The sequence below is a fragment of the Chenopodium album genome, chromosome 6 (genome assembly GCF_948465745.1).
Source record: "Chenopodium album chromosome 6, dcCheAlbu1.1, whole genome shotgun sequence".
In the NCBI taxonomy this organism is placed as follows: domain Eukaryota; kingdom Viridiplantae; phylum Streptophyta; class Magnoliopsida; order Caryophyllales; family Amaranthaceae; genus Chenopodium; species Chenopodium album.
The window spans coordinates 37,851,598-37,858,272 of NC_137839.1; the positions used below are offsets into that span (position 1 = coordinate 37,851,598).

Here is a 6,675-nt window from a genome sequence, read left to right on the forward strand (position 1 = left end):
AGCAAAAAGAGGGTTAGAGTAAAAAGATATACCTCTCCCCTTAAATTAGGAGGGAAAATCTTGTGCTTGCGAAGATGAATTCTCAAGCTTAGCCTTGATAGAAGCCATCCTTTCCTAAGTCCGAAAGTATAGTAAACAATTTGTTGATGGCATTGACTTGATCAACCGAGGCACACTCGTTTGTTGACTGTTCCTCAACCTTTTGCCAACTCATGTAGTTCCTCACTACGTCATCTATCACATCAACAACCTCTTCCACCGTCTTGTTCGTGATTGGGCCTCCATCTCCGGCATCCAAGCTCGACCTACCTTGAGGACTCAATCCACCATAGAAAATTTGAATTGTTTGGTAAGTTGGAATTCCGTGGTGAGGGCACTCTCTTTGGTACTCTTTGTACATCTCCCATGCTTCATAGAGATTTTCGTTAGGCCTTTGCTTGAAATTTTGGATCAAAGTTCTAGCTTCTGACGTTTTCTTTTGAGGGTAGAAACGGGATAAGAATCCTTTAGTAACATCGTCCCATGTTCTTAAAGAATTCGGCTCGACCTCCTTGTCTAACCATTCCAAGGCTCGCACTATAAGGGAAAAAGGAAATAATTTGAGCCTTATAAACTCTTGTGCAACCCCACTCACCATAATAGTGTTGCAATATTTCTCGAATTACTTAAGGTGGTTGAGAGGACTTTCGTTCGATGCACCACTATATTGTCGCCTCTCGATCAATGTAATCATTGTCGGCTTGATTTCAAAACCACTATCCGGAATCAATAATGGAGCAATCCCGCTCTCATACTTGTATGCACCCGGAGTACCTAACTCCTTCAAATTAACTCTTGGATTATCTCCCTTGCTTACTTGATCCTCTTCTTCTCTTTCTTGGTGAATTTATTCTCCTGGAGTGCTTTGACTCAAAGAATGATTAGCAACCCTTATCCTTGTTATTGTTCTCTCGATTTCCAGATCAAATGGCACTAAAGTCCTTCCTCTTATCCTACGCATACAAAAACTCAAAGAAAATATCAATAGCACGGCTACAAATGTAGCCTAAAGAGAAAAATATTTTTGTATTTTTGAGATTAAGGTGAAATAGACTCAACAACAATAACAATCATCTACGCCATTCCCCGGCAACGGGGCTATTTTTTACCCTAAGCAAGACTAGGTCATTGAAAACTAACCTGCCCTTGGTCAAAACAAAATTTATAATCACTCAACACACCGCTATACAAAGCATAGAGTAAGTCGAGGGTCGAACCACTAGGAATGGGAAATGAATGCTAAAGTCAAAGCTAAGCTATTTCGAAGCAATAGAGTGAGATGTGTGTATCCAAAACAATAAGAGAGTAAGGTAGGCTAATCTCCTATAGGTCAAGCTAGCGCCAACTACGATAGACTCTAACGAGGAACCTTGCAAACTTACTCAATCGACAAAAGCAAGCCACATATCAATTTTTCGTATCAATGCAAGCTTACAACGCATTCTAGTGTAATAAATCAAAGTTAGCTACTCTTCAATTAATCACACACATGCACTTAATCAATCAACCAATTTAATCACAACATCAACTCCATCAATTTTCCCCAATTAGCATCAATCCATCACTCATACACGCTTCACCATTCCCCTAGCAAGAGAACTATTCACAATCCATTGAAATAAAGATCAAAACTAAACTAATCAACAACTTCATCATCATCATATCAATAGAACTAATTCAATCACAAATTCAAATACAAACTTGAACAATCAACAAAGCAATTGAAATGATAATCTAAAAATTACATTAAAGTGAAAGAAATCCTTACAAACTTGCTTCAATTCAATGGAGGAAATACTAGAATTAACAATCTTTAATCAGCAATCAACAATCAAGAACTTCTCTCTCTACAATCTAGAGTTTCTCTCTCTAAAATTCTAGCCTAATTTTCTATTCTAATTTCTGAAAAATTGAACTCTAATAATCCTCTTAAAATAGAAATATATAGTAAAACTAACTAAGAGAAGTTAGTTAGATCGTCCCCAAAAAAACCCATACAGGCGCGGCCAACCAGAAGGGGGAGCGCGGCTGTGCAAAACTGGGTACGGAACAGGGACCCAGACAGGTGCACCTGCGCCTGGGAGCAGGGCAGTCCTCTACCCTATCATTCCGATGCTCCTCGTGCGTTCTACTTAATGCTCTTGATAAACACGGGACCTTGTTGTTTCTAAACTCCATGTTTGCGGGTTCAAGACTAGAAATCATGCCCCCACGGCTTGAATGCACAGCTCAATGACTTTATGAACTTGCACTTCTCCATGCTTGAGCTTCAAATGGAGAACACCAGACACCCTGATCAATGCGAACTTGGGAAGAGGCTTTGGGAAACTTGGAAAATGACCTTAACTTGAAAAATAAAGGAAAACAAGCAAATAAAAGAGAAAAAAACAAAATAAACCAAGAAATGCATAAAGAAAGAAATCCAACTAAGATAATGCAAACTAAGAGAAATAATGAGTAAAATCAAGGAAAAGCTAAATTAAAGAGCTATAGAATAGCATGAAATTAATCCTAAAAAGAACTAAATGAGTGCCATAAATGACACTCATCAAAGGGGACCATTTCCTTCCTCCCCAAGCTTCCCCTTAGCCGCCCTTCTCAAGCCACACAAACCAATCCCCACACGCCACATGGCACCCGCCTTATGCCCCAATCCTTGCCTCCGCTTGGCTGGCTGTGCACGCTACGTGCGTGCGGGTTGGTCTAGTGCTCGGCCCAGGAAGCCACGCGCATACGTGAGCTGTTGGCCGAGGCATGCTGCCAGCAATGTTAGCTTGGTGCGCGAGTAGTAGCGTGATGGCATTGCACCAGCCCACACATGTGCGCAGCAAGCCAGGCATGCAATGCTGGCTGCTGGTGTTGCTTGTGTGTGGCTGGTGCTGCTAGCATTGCTAGCGTTGCGCCAGCAAGCTAGCTAGCCATGCGCACCCAACTTTCTAGTCTTAGTGCGGTGCGCAAGCTAGCATCATTTCCCATAGCACTTGGTTTGCTCGGGGCAATTCGATGCTAGGGGTATTTAGGTAACTTGTTGATTAATTATAGATTTTACCGTCTCGTCTTTTATTAATTCGACTTGACTTGTGACGCTCGGTCTCGATGCTCCTAGCTCGATTTTCGACGTCTAAATTCATAATACTCGAGCGACTTATTAATTCCTTCTTAATTAATTCGTCGTATAGGATCGTTAGTTGCTTGGGTGTGACCCAAAGGGTTCAATTAAGATTAAGCTGTAATATTAATTATTGATTAATATTACTTATTGAAAGCGACCTTCAAGTAGGCATTCCGATCACTTGACCTCACTGAATAATTAGCTTTCTAGTAATTCTGAACCCTCTATCAGAATAATACACTTGCTCAAAGGACACCGTTCCTATCAAATAACTTTAGAAAATACTAGTCCTTGCACGCGTCTAGAGAAGATCTTCATTAAAGCTCATAGGAGTGTGACTCTTATAATTTTTGTAAGAGTTACTAGACGTGTGGAATAAATATATGTCCTTTGATAAAATTGCAAATTGAACACTTTTTTCAAGTTGTTTCAAACAAATTAAAATTAATTTTTAATTAAACAAAAATACTTTTATTACTTTATTAAAAAAATTAATATTTAAATATATTTTGAGCGAGGCTTTAAAATCTCACGCTCGAATAATAACATTACAAATTTATTCTATAACTCACAATTATCAATTATGACAAAGCTAAACTTTTTTATTCATAAATATTACAAATATTAAACAATCTTTTTTTGTACATATAACGTGGTATGTTTTCTTCATCTATTGACCCATATATGTTTGTTTAAATTATATTTAAAGGTCGAACTCACATATTGGCCATGATAGGTAAACAACTTATTAGCGGGGAAATTAGCTTATTTGACTAGTCAATAAGCTAAAACTAGTGTTTGGTGGTAAGATTATTGAAAGAGCTTATCCACCTTAATAAGCTTATTTTTACAAAACGTTTGTATGAGCAACAGTTGCGAAGAACTTATTTGGTTGGGTGGCTTTAAATTACAAATTTTCCCTCTTGTTTATGACCAAACCACATACAACCAAGTAATTAATCCATTTTTCACTTCTTCTCGTTGCCACTCCACATACTCCATAGAAAATATAATTCTCAAAGTTAGGGCCTTTTCTCTTTAGCTTAATTTCAGTTCAGTTTAGCTATAATCAGATCAGTTTAGTTCCTGATTTCTTTCCCTTATAAACAATTCATTTTAGTTCAGTTCAGCTCAGAACACGCCCTTAGTTTTCTCTGTGTTTTTTAATTGCTTTTCCTTAACTTTTTTTAAAAAGAATTTTTTTTGTTAATTTTCTTTTTTTTTTTTATTATTGTTTTTTAAACTATTATTTATGTGTTTTTTTTATATTATCTGATTTTAAAACTAATTTTTTAAAGTTAAATATGCTTATGTACTTATAGGTCCTTTTACATGCTCAAATAGCTTAAGGTAATCAGCTATTTACCATACACTTATATACAATAAGCTAATACAATAAGTTAGTCAAATCATTTAATAAAATTAGCTAGTTAAAATATGTTAATTCAATTAGGTTCAGGTTTCCCCCAAACATGACCATTGTTTCCTCATGTTAATTAATTTATTATCATCTTTTAATTGTAATAAAATTTTACAAAAGTTATTTGAAGTTGATTAACCCTATTGCTTTAAACTTGACTTCGCTAAGATCATTTTTATTTTTCAATAGTTAGATATCTATAATTTTAATTAGAGGTATATGTTTGAAACTTTGTCCGTATACCTTAGTCTAATAAGATTCGCCAATACATGTGTCCCATCCTCTTCAAATGTTGTCCATAATATAATTATGGAGAATTCTCTTTGGTAACAATGAAGTTTTGAATTTTTCTATTGGTGAATTACATGATAAAAATCTTGTATGTATATATATTGCCTTATATGTGGATTAACCTGCCATAGTTTTATTTTATCATTTTAGCATGACTTAGGTGTGTTTAATTATGAAGAGTTAAAGAGTTGATACAACTGCTGCCATTTTTAGGTGTTAAGAAAGGTGTCGAGTCGTTATGCTTTATTGTATAATAACAACGTTTTAGCACCGCTTTGCCAATAGTTGTGCACGTAGTGTAATGTGATATTTTGTTATCATAAGAGTGTGTGACACCTTTTCATGAAAAGTGGTTTTGTATATTATTAAAGAATTTTGAAGTTAATCTCTTTTAAAGAATTTTTTTTTTATTGAATTTTTGTCTTAATAGTAAAGTATGTAATACTCTAACTTGGAGTTGATTATCCTTAAATTTGTTTGGATGATTTTTAAGTTGTTTATAATGTTGTATAATTAGTGAGTGTAAGACATTCATTAAGTTGCTAATGGTGGAAATATTTCAAAACATCGGGATGTGGGACACGAGTAGCAAAATCGAGAGTTTGGTCATTCTTAAACACAGACGATTGCGGGTTCGTCTAAAAGTTAGCCCTAATAAGCCTTTGCACATGGACTTTGGGATTCACCGGCTTTCATATTTTATATGCTTTCATCACTTTCAATCTTTTTCAAAAAAAAAAAAGTTTAAATATTTTTTGTTTTAAAAATTATTGCTATTTTAGGAAGAAGCCTTTGTAAGGATTAATTATTGTTTATAAGATTTAGCGCTCAGTTTTTGGTGTTACTATTTATATTATATAATCTTGTAGTACTATATTTTGTACTCCCTCCGTCCCTTATTTATAGTCCCTTATGACCAATTATAAGACCCACAATAATAGTCTCTTTTGCTTTTTTCAAGTACCATTAATATTAATTTTTTACCAAAATTCTCTTCAATTTGCAACAATATTTGTGCAAATTTAACTTTCCCATGTAAATTTTGTTTTTCCATGTACTTTAATTACTTTCTCTCTCTATTTTTTACTTTCTATTTTTTTTCATACCCAATCTAAATTTACTTTTCTAATGTACTTTGTTACTTCTTATTTATGTTTATTAATTTCCGTGAAAAATGTCTATACGGAACTATCAATAAGGGATGGAGAGATTACGATATTCCATTAAGACAGATTTGATTTGTATTATAATCATGTTACCATATTTTATTTTCCCTTTGAGTTTATTCCGTTATTTTGTTTGATGAGTTAATATTCTTGTTTTTTTTTTTTAAGTTTTAATCTTGTGTCTAAGTTTATAACACCCAAATTACTATCCAATAATAATAATTATTATATAACATGATTTAAGAGTAACATATAGATATTACCATCTCGTAGTAGATCGGAGTTGGCCGAAGTCAAAATGTAAAAATATAATTTTTTAAAACCTATTTAAAAAGTTATTGGTCACTTAGTTTTGATAAAAGTCAATACCTCTTAAGTTTGGATTATTCATTAATAATCCAACATTGGACTTATTAAATTTTTTTTCCAAATAGTAATACTCTCTGCGTCTCATATTCCAAAGATTAATTGTATTCCTTTTTTGGGTAGACCAAAATAAATATCCATAGTTTAGAATCTTTGTATTTTAGGCTATAATTTTGGACCAAAATAAACTCATTCCCAAAAATTAATACCATATAAGTTCCAAAAAAAAAAAGTAAGGTGTCCCATATAATTAATACTTGTATCTCATCCCTCTGTTTCGT

General features: G+C 34.1%; 1 non-coding gene across 1 annotated transcript; it reads left to right on the top strand.

The window, feature by feature from the left end:
• The first annotated feature begins 359 nt into the window (after window positions 1-359).
• LOC145637560 (small nucleolar RNA R71) lies at window positions 360-465 on the top strand. Its single transcript, XR_014114331.1, has one exon. It is a non-coding gene; the product is annotated as a small nucleolar RNA R71 (small nucleolar RNA).
• The last annotated feature ends 6,210 nt before the right edge of the window (window positions 466-6,675 follow it).